We start from the raw sequence: 13,047 nt of genomic DNA on the forward strand, positions 1-13,047 counted from the left end.
ATCTGCAGCACGTGTGGAAGAGTCTGTCACTGTCGAATTGGCCTTTTTCGCCACTCCAGGCGCTGTTCCACAAACCACTGACCACCTCCAGGCGCTTACCCATTGTCTCCCGAGACAAGGAGGCCAAAGAAGAAGATTGTTAATACTCCACACGTTAAGTCACAAAGCCTTAAGGCTTGTCTTTTTTACGTTGCTTGTCTCCTTCCCACTATTTTTCACTGTGGCCCTGTTTGATTCAGGCCCTTGATTTCTCTGCCTATCACTTTTCTTATTCCCCTTAATGTCTTTTGTTCTTGTCCTTGATTCCCCCTTCCTCTGACTCCTTGCAAAGTTTCCAATCCCCCTGCCATTTTAGTTCAATCCCCCCCAACCACTCGAGCAAACACTCCCCCTGGGACATACCTTTGTGTTAGGTAAGACGTCATGTCATGGAGCATTTTCCCCCTCTTGCCCATTGCCTCCAGTTTAGTTCGGGCTCCTTGATCCCATGCTAGGTCTAATGTTATTTTTATGTCAATTTCAGTCACTGTCACCTCTTGGAAACAGCTCTATTTTCCATGTTTGGTCAAGGTTGTAATGAAGTCTGGAATTGCGTGCCCCTGGTGGAACCCAAACTGAGCATCGGTCAACGATGTGTTACTGAGTAAGTGGTTATTGATAGCACTGTCAACGATACCTTCCACAACTTTGCTGATGATTGTGAGTAGACTGATGGGGTCGTTAATGGGCGGATTGGACTTTTCCCGATTTTTGTAGACAGGACATAGCTGGGCAAATTGCGCATTGTCAGGAAGATGTGCGTTTTGCAATTATACTGAAACAGCGTCTCTCAGGCCACAGCTGGTTCTAGAGCACAGGTCTTCAGTATGACAGTTGGAATTGTGTCAGGGCCCATCGTGTTTTCTATATTCAGTGCTTTCACCCGTCTCTTGACAGCACGTGGATTTAATGGAATTCTCTCGAGGCTGGCATCAATGATGATAAGGACCAATCTTCTCTTCAACCCAGGACCGAATCCGCTTCCACCACACTCTCCGTATTGGACAAAGCTTTGGCCCCAGCACTGATCCACGAGTTGCAGTCTGATATCTTGAAAATGCTCCATTTATCCCTCCTCGTTGCTTTCTGTCTGTTTACCTCTAAGTCCTCCTTGCATGTTAATATATTACTTCAATTCCATGAGCCTTTATCTAATGTATTAATCTTACCGAATGCCTTTTGGAAATCCAATTATACTACATTCCTGCCCTTTCAGTTACATCCTCAGAATTCTGGAATAAATCTGTCAATCAAGATTTCCATTCGGTAAAAACATGTTGACTTTGTTTGATCAGACAATGATTTTCCAAGTGCTTGTTCATACTTCCTTCATGATAGATTCGGACATTTTCCAGACGACTGATGTTCAGCTAACTTGCCTACAATTCGCCATACTATGAGAGGAGCAATGTGGCTCCAGTGGCGCAATCGGTAAGCGCGTGGTACTTATACAGCAGTACAATTAATGAGCTATGCCGAGGTTGTGAGTTCGAGCCTCACCTGGAGCATAGACTTTTAGAAACGGGGTGCAATGAGAAACAGCTGTCCAGTGCAGAGAGCAGTCATTCATTCGTCTGAACTGGCCAGAAGAAGGGGAACAATAGAACTGTGATGTGACATCAAACGAACAGGAGCCACGTGTGGTGAGAACACTGCAAAACTTCATAGTTATTTCCAGCAGAGAAGGAGACAACTCGGCCCATGCCATCTCTGCACAGAGCAACGCAGTCAGGCTCGATGCCCGTAGCCCTGCAAGTCTGCTTTTCTCAGAATTCCTCCTGAAGGCATTGATAATTTCTGCTTCCACCACTCTTGTGGGCAGCGAGTTCCAGGTCATTATCACTTGAGATATAAAAACAGTGCTTCCTCATACTCCCCCACATCCTTTTTTTCCACAGAACTGGCAAATTGTGGTCACTACTCCTTGTGCAGTCTGTTAATGGGAACAATTTTTCCTTGTCTAACTTATCCAAGCCTGTCATAATCTGGTACACTGCTATTAAATCTCCCCTCAATCTCTTTTGTTCTAAGGAGAACAACCCCAGCTCTGCCAACCTAAAATAAAAGCAAAATACTGCGGATGCTAACCTAACCTTGTAACTAAAATGCTCCATCCCTGGAACCCTTCTGCTAAATCTCCTCTGAACTCTCTCAAGGACCCTCATATCAAAGAACATAGAACATAGAACAGTACAGCACAGTACAGGCCCTTCGGCCCACGATGTTGTGCCGACTCTTTAACCTACCCTAAGATCAAACTACCTCCATACCCTTCATTCTACCATCATCCATGTACCTATCCAAGAGTTGCTTAAATGTCCCTAATGTATCTGCTTCTACTACCACCGCTGGCAGTGCATTCCACGCACCCACCACTCTCCGTGTAAAGAACCTACCTCTGACATCTCCTCTAAACCTTCCTCCTGTCACCTTAAAATTATGCCCCCTGGTGATAGCCCTTTCTGCCCTGGGAAAAAGTCTCTGGCTATCCACTCTATCTATCCCTCTCATCATCTTATACACCTCTATCAAGTCACCTCTCATCCTTCTTCGCTCCAATGAGAAAAGCCCCAGCTCCCTCAACCTTTCTGCATAAGACATGCCCTCTAGTCCAGGCAGCATCCTGGTAAATCTCCTCTGCAAACTCTCTAAAGCTTCCACATCCTTCTTATAATGAGGCGACCAGAAGTGAACACAATATTCCAAGTGTGGTCTAACCAGGGCTTTATAGAGTTGCAGCATAACCTCGCTGCTCTTAAACTCAATCCCCCTGTTAATGAAAGCCAACACACCATATGCCTTCTTAACAAACCTATCAACTTGGGTGGCACCTTTGAGGGATCTATGGACATGGACCCCAAGATCCCTCTGTTCCTCCACACTGCCAAGAATCCTGTCTTTAAGCCTGTATTCTGCATTCAAATTCGACCTTCCAAAATGAATCACTTCACACTTTTCCAGGTTGAACTCCATCTGCCACTTCTCAGCCCAGCTCTGCATCCTGTCAATGTCCCGTTGCAACCTACAACAGCCCTCCACACTATCCACAACTCCAGCAACCTTTGTGTCATCGGCAAAATTACTAACCCAACCTTCCACTTCCTCATCCAAGTCATTTATAAAAATCACAAAGAGCAGAAGTCTCAGAACAGATCCCTGCGGAACACCACTGGTCACCGAGCTCCAGGCTGAATACTTTCCACCTACTACCACACTCTGTCTTCTATGGGCCAGCCAATTCTGTATCCAGACAGCCATATTTCCCTGTATCCCATGCCTCCTTACTTTCTGAATGAGCCTACCATGGGGAACCTTATCAAACGCCGTGCTAAAATCTATATACACCACATCCACTGCTCTTCCTTCATCAATGTGTTTTGTCACATCCTCAAAGAATTCAATAAGGCTTGTGAGGCATGACCTGCCCCTCACAAAGTCATGCTTATTATCTCTAATCAAACTATGCTTTTACAAATAATCATAAATCCTGTCTCTCAGAATCCTCTCCAATAATTTGCCCACCACCAACGTAAGACTGACTGGTCTGTAATTCCCAGGGTTATCCCTATTCCCTTTCTTGAACAAGGGAATAACATTTGCCACCCTCCAATCATCTTGTACCACTCCAGTGGACAGTGAGGACGCAAAGATCGTCAAAGTTCTCCCTGTGTCTGCGTGGGTTTCCTCCGGGTGCTCCGGTTTCCTCCCACATGCCAAAGACTTGCAGGTTGATAGGTTAATTGGCCATTATAAGTTGCCCCTAGTATAGGTAGGTGATAGGGAAATATAGGGACAGGTGGGGATGTGGTAGGAATATGGGATTAGTGTAGGATTAGTATAAATGGGTGGTTGATGGTCGGCACAGACTCGATGGGCCGAAGGGCCTGTTTCAGTGCTGTATCTCTGAACTAAACTGAATCATCGCCAAAGCCGCGGCAAATTCTTCCCTCGCTTCCCGTAATAACCTTGGGTATATCCCTTATGGCCCCGGGGACTTATCTATCATCATGTCTTTCAAAATTTCCAGCACATCCTCCTGCTTAACATCAACCTGTTCGAGCATATCAGCCTGTTCCACGCTGTCCTCACAAACGACAAGGTCCCTCTCACTCGTGAATACTGAAGCAAAGGATTCATTAAGGACCTCCCCTACCTTTATTGTTCCTGAAATGTGGTGACAAGAACAGGACAGATTTGTGGCTAACCAGAGCTTTATAAAGGTTCACCATAATTGTACTGAGTACTTCTTTTTATTAAGCCTAAGATTCCTTATGCTTTACTAACTATTCTCTCAGTATATCTTGCCACCTTCAAAGATCTATGCACCAGCACTCCCAGGTCACTCTGTTCCAGCACACTCTTTAGAACTATGCTATGACGTCTACATTGCCTCTTCTTAATTCTTCTGTTAAAATGCATCACTTCACACTTGTGAGGATAAAATTCTATCTGCCACCATTCTGTCCATTCTACGATCCTATCTATGGCCTGTTGTAGCAGTTGGCAGGAAAAAAGTCAGAAGTGCAAGGGGAGAGCCAACTGCGTAACAGCCCCGACAACCAATTTTATCTGCAGCACATGTGGAAGAGTCTGTCACTCTCGAATTGGCCTTTTCCGCCACTCCAGGCGCTGTTCCACAAACCACTGACCACCTCCAGGCGCTTACCCATTGTCTCCCGAGACAAGGAGGCCAAAGAAGAAGATTGTTAATACTCCACACGTTAAGTCACAAAGCCTTAAGGCTTGTCTTTTTTACGTTGCTTGTCTCCTTCCCACTATTTTTCACTGTGGCCCTGTTTGATTCAGGCCCTTGATTTCTCTGCCTATCACTTTTCTTATTCCCCTTAATGTCTTTTGTTCTTGTCCTTGATTCCCCCTTCCTCTGACTCCTTGCAAAGTTTCCAATCCCCCTGCCATTTTAGTTCAATCCCCCCCAACCACTCGAGCAAACACTCCCCCTGGGACATACCTTTGTGTTAGGTAAGACGTCATGTCATGGAGCATTTTCCCCCTCTTGCCCATTGCCTCCAGTTTAGTTCGGGCTCCTTGATCCCATGCTAGGTCTAATGTTATTTTTATGTCAATTTCAGTCACTGTCACCTCTTGGAAACAGCTCTATTTTCCATGTTTGGTCAAGGTTGTAATGAAGTCTGGAATTGCGTGCCCCTGGTGGAACCCAAACTGAGCATCGGTCAACGATGTGTTACTGAGTAAGTGGTTATTGATAGCACTGTCAACGATACCTTCCACAACTTTGCTGATGATTGTGAGTAGACTGATGGGGTCGTTAATGGGCGGATTGGACTTTTCCCGATTTTTGTAGACAGGACATAGCTGGGCAAATTGCGCATTGTCAGGAAGATGTGCGTTTTGCAATTATACTGAAACAGCGTCTCTCAGGCCACAGCTGGTTCTAGAGCACAGGTCTTCAGTATGACAGTTGGAATTGTGTCAGGGCCCATCGTGTTTTCTATATTCAGTGCTTTCACCCGTCTCTTGACAGCACGTGGATTTAATGGAATTCTCTCGAGGCTGGCATCAATGATGATAAGGACCAATCTTCTCTTCAACCCAGGACCGAATCCGCTTCCACCACACTCTCCGTATTGGACAAAGCTTTGGCCCCAGCACTGATCCACGAGTTGCAGTCTGATATCTTGAAAATGCTCCATTTATCCCTCCTCGTTGCTTTCTGTCTGTTTACCTCTAAGTCCTCCTTGCATGTTAATATATTACTTCAATTCCATGAGCCTTTATCTAATGTATTAATCTTACCGAATGCCTTTTGGAAATCCAATTATACTACATTCCTGCCCTTTCAGTTACATCCTCAGAATTCTGGAATAAATCTGTCAATCAAGATTTCCATTCGGTAAAAACATGTTGACTTTGTTTGATCAGACAATGATTTTCCAAGTGCTTGTTCATACTTCCTTCATGATAGATTCGGACATTTTCCAGACGACTGATGTTCAGCTAACTTGCCTACAATTCGCCATACTATGAGAGGAGCAATGTGGCTCCAGTGGCGCAATCGGTAAGCGCGTGGTACTTATACAGCAGTACAATTAATGAGCTATGCCGAGGTTGTGAGTTCGAGCCTCACCTGGAGCATAGACTTTTAGAAACGGGGTGCAATGAGAAACAGCTGTCCAGTGCAGAGAGCAGTCATTCATTCGTCTGAACTGGCCAGAAGAAGGGGAACAATAGAACTGTGATGTGACATCAAACGAACAGGAGCCACGTGTGGTGAGAACACTGCAAAACTTCATAGTTATTTCCAGCAGAGAAGGAGACAACTCGGCCCATGCCATCTCTGCACAGAGCAACGCAGTCAGGCTCGATGCCCGTAGCCCTGCAAGTCTGCTTTTCTCAGAATTCCTCCTGAAGGCATTGATAATTTCTGCTTCCACCACTCTTGTGGGCAGCGAGTTCCAGGTCATTATCACTTGAGATATAAAAACAGTGCTTCCTCATACTCCCCCACATCCTTTTTTTCCACAGAACTGGCAAATTGTGGTCACTACTCCTTGTGCAGTCTGTTAATGGGAACAATTTTTCCTTGTCTAACTTATCCAAGCCTGTCATAATCTGGTACACTGCTATTAAATCTCCCCTCAATCTCTTTTGTTCTAAGGAGAACAACCCCAGCTCTGCCAACCTAAAATAAAAGCAAAATACTGCGGATGCTAACCTAACCTTGTAACTAAAATGCTCCATCCCTGGAACCCTTCTGCTAAATCTCCTCTGAACTCTCTCAAGGACCCTCATATCAAAGAACATAGAACATAGAACAGTACAGCACAGTACAGGCCCTTCGGCCCACGATGTTGTGCCGACTCTTTAACCTACCCTAAGATCAAACTACCTCCATACCCTTCATTCTACCATCATCCATGTACCTATCCAAGAGTTGCTTAAATGTCCCTAATGTATCTGCTTCTACTACCACCGCTGGCAGTGCATTCCACGCACCCACCACTCTCCGTGTAAAGAACCTACCTCTGACATCTCCTCTAAACCTTCCTCCTGTCACCTTAAAATTATGCCCCCTGGTGATAGCCCTTTCTGCCCTGGGAAAAAGTCTCTGGCTATCCACTCTATCTATCCCTCTCATCATCTTATACACCTCTATCAAGTCACCTCTCATCCTTCTTCGCTCCAATGAGAAAAGCCCCAGCTCCCTCAACCTTTCTGCATAAGACATGCCCTCTAGTCCAGGCAGCATCCTGGTAAATCTCCTCTGCAAACTCTCTAAAGCTTCCACATCCTTCTTATAATGAGGCGACCAGAAGTGAACACAATATTCCAAGTGTGGTCTAACCAGGGCTTTATAGAGTTGCAGCATAACATCGCTGCTCTTAAACTCAATCCCCCTGTTAATGAAAGCCAACACACCATATGCCTTCTTAACAAACCTATCAACTTGGGTGGCACCTTTGAGGGATCTATGGACATGGACCCCAAGATCCCTCTGTTCCTCCACACTGCCAAGAATCCTGTCTTTAAGCCTGTATTCTGCATTCAAATTCGACCTTCCAAAATGAATCACTTCACACTTTTCCAGGTTGAACTCCATCTGCCACTTCTCAGCCCAGCTCTGCATCCTGTCAATGTCCCGTTGCAACCTACAACAGCCCTCCACACTATCCACAACTCCAGCAACCTTTGTGTCATCGGCAAAATTACTAACCCAACCTTCCACTTCCTCATCCAAGTCATTTATAAAAATCACAAAGAGCAGAAGTCTCAGAACAGATCCCTGCGGAACACCACTGGTCACCGAGCTCCAGGCTGAATACTTTCCACCTACTACCACACTCTGTCTTCTATGGGCCAGCCAATTCTGTATCCAGACAGCCATATTTCCCTGTATCCCATGCCTCCTTACTTTCTGAATGAGCCTACCATGGGGAACCTTATCAAACGCCGTGCTAAAATCTATATACACCACATCCACTGCTCTTCCTTCATCAATGTGTTTTGTCACATCCTCAAAGAATTCAATAAGGCTTGTGAGGCATGACCTGCCCCTCACAAAGTCATGCTTATTATCTCTAATCAAACTATGCTTTTACAAATAATCATAAATCCTGTCTCTCAGAATCCTCTCCAATAATTTGCCCACCACCAACGTAAGACTGACTGGTCTGTAATTCCCAGGGTTATCCCTATTCCCTTTCTTGAACAAGGGAATAACATTTGCCACCCTCCAATCATCTTGTACCACTCCAGTGGACAGTGAGGACGCAAAGATCGTCAAAGTTCTCCCTGTGTCTGCGTGGGTTTCCTCCGGGTGCTCCGGTTTCCTCCCACATGCCAAAGACTTGCAGGTTGATAGGTTAATTGGCCATTATAAGTTGCCCCTAGTATAGGTAGGTGATAGGGAAATATAGGGACAGGTGGGGATGTGGTAGGAATATGGGATTAGTGTAGGATTAGTATAAATGGGTGGTTGATGGTCGGCACAGACTCGATGGGCCGAAGGGCCTGTTTCAGTGCTGTATCTCTGAACTAAACTGAATCATCGCCAAAGCCGCGGCAAATTCTTCCCTCGCTTCCCGTAATAACCTTGGGTATATCCCTTATGGCCCCGGGGACTTATCTATCATCATGTCTTTCAAAATTTCCAGCACATCCTCCTGCTTAACATCAACCTGTTCGAGCATATCAGCCTGTTCCACGCTGTCCTCACAAACGACAAGGTCCCTCTCACTCGTGAATACTGAAGCAAAGGATTCATTAAGGACCTCCCCTACCTTTATTGTTCCTGAAATGTGGTGACAAGAACAGGACAGATTTGTGGCTAACCAGAGCTTTATAAAGGTTCACCATAATTGTACTGAGTACTTCTTTTTATTAAGCCTAAGATTCCTTATGCTTTACTAACTATTCTCTCAGTATATCTTGCCACCTTCAAAGATCTATGCACCAGCACTCCCAGGTCACTCTGTTCCAGCACACTCTTTAGAACTATGCTATGACGTCTACATTGCCTCTTCTTAATTCTTCTGTTAAAATGCATCACTTCACACTTGTGAGGATAAAATTCTATCTGCCACCATTCTGTCCATTCTACGATCCTATCTATGGCCTGTTGTAGCAGTTGGCAGGAAAAAAGTCAGAAGTGCAAGGGGAGAGCCAACTGCGTAACAGCCCCGACAACCAATTTTATCTGCAGCACATGTGGAAGAGTCTGTCACTCTCGAATTGGCCTTTTCCGCCACTCCAGGCGCTGTTCCACAAACCACTGACCACCTCCAGGCGCTTACCCATTGTCTCCCGAGACAAGGAGGCCAAAGAAGAAGATTGTTAATACTCCACACGTTAAGTCACAAAGCCTTAAGGCTTGTCTTTTTTACGTTGCTTGTCTCCTTCCCACTATTTTTCACTGTGGCCCTGTTTGATTCAGGCCCTTGATTTCTCTGCCTATCACTTTTCATATTCCCCTTAATGTCTTTTGTTCTTGTCCTTGATTCCCCCTTCCTCTGACTCCTTGCAAAGTTTCCAATCCCCCTGCCATTTTAGTTCAATCCCCCCCAACCACTCGAGCAAACACTCCCCCTGGGATATACCTTTATGTTAGGTAAGACGTCATCTCGTGGAGCATTTTCCCCCTCTTTCCCATTGCCTCCAGTTTAGCTCGGGCTCCTTGATCCCATACTAGGTCTAATGTTATTTTTATGTCAATTTCAGTCACTGTCACCTCTTGAAAACAGCTCTATTTTCCATGTTTGGTCAAGGTTGTAATGAAGTCTGGAATTGAGTGCCCCTGGTGGAACCCAAACTGAGCATCGGTCAACGATGTGTTACTGAGTAATTGTTTATTGATAGCACAGTCAACGATACCTTCCACAACTTTGCTGATGATTGTGAGTAGACTGATGGGGTAGTTAATGGGCGGATTGGACTTTTCCCGATTTTTGTAGACAGGACATAGCTGGGCAAATTGCGCATTGTCAGGAAGATGTGCGTTTTGCAATTATACTGAAACAGCGTCTCTCAGGCCACAGCTGGTTCTAGAGCACAGGTCTTCAGTATGACAGTTGGAATTGTGTCAGGGCCCATCGTGTTTTCTATATTCAGTGCTTTCACCCGTCTCTTGACAGCATGTGGATTTAATGGAATTCTCTCGAGGCTGGCATCAATGATGATAAGGACCAATCTTCTCTTCAACCCAGGACCGAATCTGCTTCCACCACACTCTCCGTATTGGACAAAGCTTTGGCCCCAGCACTGATCCTTGAGGCTCTCCACGAGGTGCAGTCTGATATCTTGAAAATGCTCCATTTATCCCTACTCGTTGCTTTCTGTCTGTTTACCTCTAAGTCCTCCTTGCATGTTAATATATTACTTCAATTCCATGAGCCTTTATCTAATGTATTAATCTTACCGAATGCCTTTTGGAAATCCAATTATACTACATTCCTGCCCTTTCAGTTACATCCTCAGAATTCTGGAATAAATCTGTCAATCAAGATTTCCATTCGGTAAAAACATGTTGACTATGTTTGATCAGACAATGATTTTCCAAGTGCTTGTTCACACTTCCTTCATGACAGATTCGGACATTTTCCAGACGACTGATGTTCAGCTAACTTGCCTACAATTCGCCATACTATAAGGGGAGCGATGTGGCTCCAGTGGCGCAATCAGTAAGCGCGTGGTACTTATACAGCAGTGCAATTAATGAGCTATGCCGAGGTTGTGAGTTCGAGCCTCACCTGGAGCATAGACTTTTAGAAACGGGGTGCAATGAGAAACAGCTGTCCAGTGCAGAGAGCAGTCATTCATTAGTCTGAACTGGCCAGAAGAAGGGGAACAATGGAACTGTGATGTGACATCAAAGGAACAGGAGCCACGTGTGGTGAGAACACTGCAAAACTTCATAGTTATTTCCAGCAGAGAAGGAGACAACTCGGTCCATGCCATCTCTGCACAGAGCAACGCAGTCAGGCTCGATGCCCATAGCCCTGCAAGTCTGCTTTTCTCAGAATTCCTCCTGAAGGCATTGATAATTTCTGCTTCCACCACTCTTGTGGGCAGCGAGTTCCAGGTCATTATCACTTGAGATATAAAAACAGTGCTTCCTCATACTCCCCCACATCCTTTTTTTCCACAGAACTGGCAAATTGTGGTCACTACTCCTTGTGCAGTCTGTTAATGGGAACAATTTTTCCTTGTCTAACTTATCCAAGCCTGTCATAATCTTGTCTACTGCTATTAAATCTCCCCTCAATCTCTTTTGTTCTAAGGAGAACAACCCCAGCTCTGCCAACCTAAAATAAAAGCAAAATACTGCGGATGCTAACCTAACCTTGTAACTAAAATGCTCCATCCCTGGAACCCTTCTGCTAAATCTCCTCTGAACTCTCTCAAGGACCCTCATATCAAAGAACATAGAACAGTACAGCACAGTACAGGCCCTTCGGCCCACGATGTTGTGCCGACTCTTTAACCTACCCTAAGATCAAACTACCTCCAAACCCTTCATTCTACCATCATCCATGTACCTATCCAAGAGTTGCTTAAATGTCCCTAATGTATCTGCTTCTACTACCACCGCTGGCAGTGCATTCCACGCACCCACCACTCTCCGTGTAAAGAACCTACCTCTGACATCTCCTCTAAACCTTCCTCCTGTCACCTTAAAATTATGCCCCCTGGTGATAGCCCTTTCTGCCCTGGGAAAAAGTCTCTGGCTATCCACTCTATCTATCCCTCTCATCATCTTATACACCTCTATCAAGTCACCTCTCATCCTTCTTCGCTCCAATGAGAAAAGCCCCAGCTCCCTCAACCTTTCTGCATAAGACATGCCCTCTAGTCCAGGCAGCATCCTGGTAAATCTCCTCTGCAAACTCTCTAAAGCTTCCACATCCTTCTTATAATGAGGCGACCAGAACTGAACACAATATTCCAAGCGTGGTCTAACCAGGGCTTTATAGAGTTGCAGCATAACATCGCTGCTCTTAAACTCAATCCCCCTGTTAATGAAAGCCAACACACCATATGCCTTCTTAACAAACCTATCAACTTGGGTGGCACCTTTGAGGGATCTATGGACATGGACCCCAAGATCCCTCTGTTCCTCCACACTGCCAAGAATCCTGTCTTTAAGCCTGTATTCTGCATTCAAATTCGACCTTCCAAAATGAATCACTTCACACTTTTCCAGGTTGAACTCCATCTGCCACTTCTCAGCCCAGCTCTGCATCCTGTCAATGTCCCGTTGCAACCTACAACAGCCCTCCACACTATCCACAACTCCAGCAACCTTTGTGTCATCGGCAAAATTACTAACCCAACCTTCCACTTCCTCATCCAAGTCATTTATAAAAATCACAAAGAGCAGAAGTCTCAGAACAGATCCCTGCGGAACACCACTGGTCACCGAGCTCCAGGCTGAATACTTTCCACCTACTACCACACTCTGTCTTCTATGGGCCAGCTAATTCTGTATCCAGACAGCCAAATTTCCCTGTATCCCATGCCTCCTTACTTTCTGAATGAGCCTACCATGGGGAACCTTATCAAACGCCGTGCTAAAATCTATATACACCACATCCACTGCTCTTCCTTCATCAATGTGTTTTGTCACATCCTCAAAGAATTCAATAAGGCTTGTGAGGCATGACCTGCCCCTCACAAAGTCATGCTTATTATCTCTAATCAAACTATGCTTTTACAAATAATCATAAATCCTGTCTCTCAGAATCCTCTCCAATAATTTGCCCACCACCAACGTAAGACTGACTGGTCTGTAATTCCCAGGGTTATCCCTATTCCCTTTCTTGAACAAGGGAATAACATTTGCCACCCTCCAATCATCTTGTACCACTCCAGTGGACAGTGAGGACGCAAAGATCGTCAAAGTTCTCCCTGTGTCTGCGTGGGTTTCCTCCGGGTGCTCCGGTTTCCTCCCACATGCCAAAGACTTGCAGGTTGATAGGTTAATTGGCCATTATAAGTTGCCCCTAGTATAGGTAGGTGATAGGGAAATATAGG

At 45.3% G+C, this 13,047-nt stretch overlaps 3 non-coding genes across 3 annotated transcripts; all 3 read left to right on the top strand.

The window, feature by feature from the left end:
* The first annotated feature begins 1,452 nt into the window (after positions 1-1,452).
* trnai-uau (transfer RNA isoleucine (anticodon UAU)) lies at positions 1,453-1,547 on the top strand. Its single transcript has 2 exons — positions 1,453-1,490; positions 1,512-1,547. It is a non-coding gene; the product is annotated as a tRNA-Ile (tRNA).
* A 4,511-nt stretch (positions 1,548-6,058) lies between these two features.
* Positions 6,059-6,153, top strand: trnai-uau (transfer RNA isoleucine (anticodon UAU)). Its single transcript has 2 exons — positions 6,059-6,096; positions 6,118-6,153. It is a non-coding gene; the product is annotated as a tRNA-Ile (tRNA).
* A 4,523-nt stretch (positions 6,154-10,676) lies between these two features.
* Positions 10,677-10,771, top strand: trnai-uau (transfer RNA isoleucine (anticodon UAU)). The gene is made up of 2 exons: positions 10,677-10,714; positions 10,736-10,771. It is a non-coding gene; the product is annotated as a tRNA-Ile (tRNA).
* Positions 10,772-13,047: the final 2,276 nt, after the last annotated feature.

This window comes from Heterodontus francisci, chromosome 34 (assembly GCF_036365525.1).
Source record: "Heterodontus francisci isolate sHetFra1 chromosome 34, sHetFra1.hap1, whole genome shotgun sequence".
NCBI lineage: Eukaryota > Metazoa > Chordata > Chondrichthyes > Heterodontiformes > Heterodontidae > Heterodontus > Heterodontus francisci.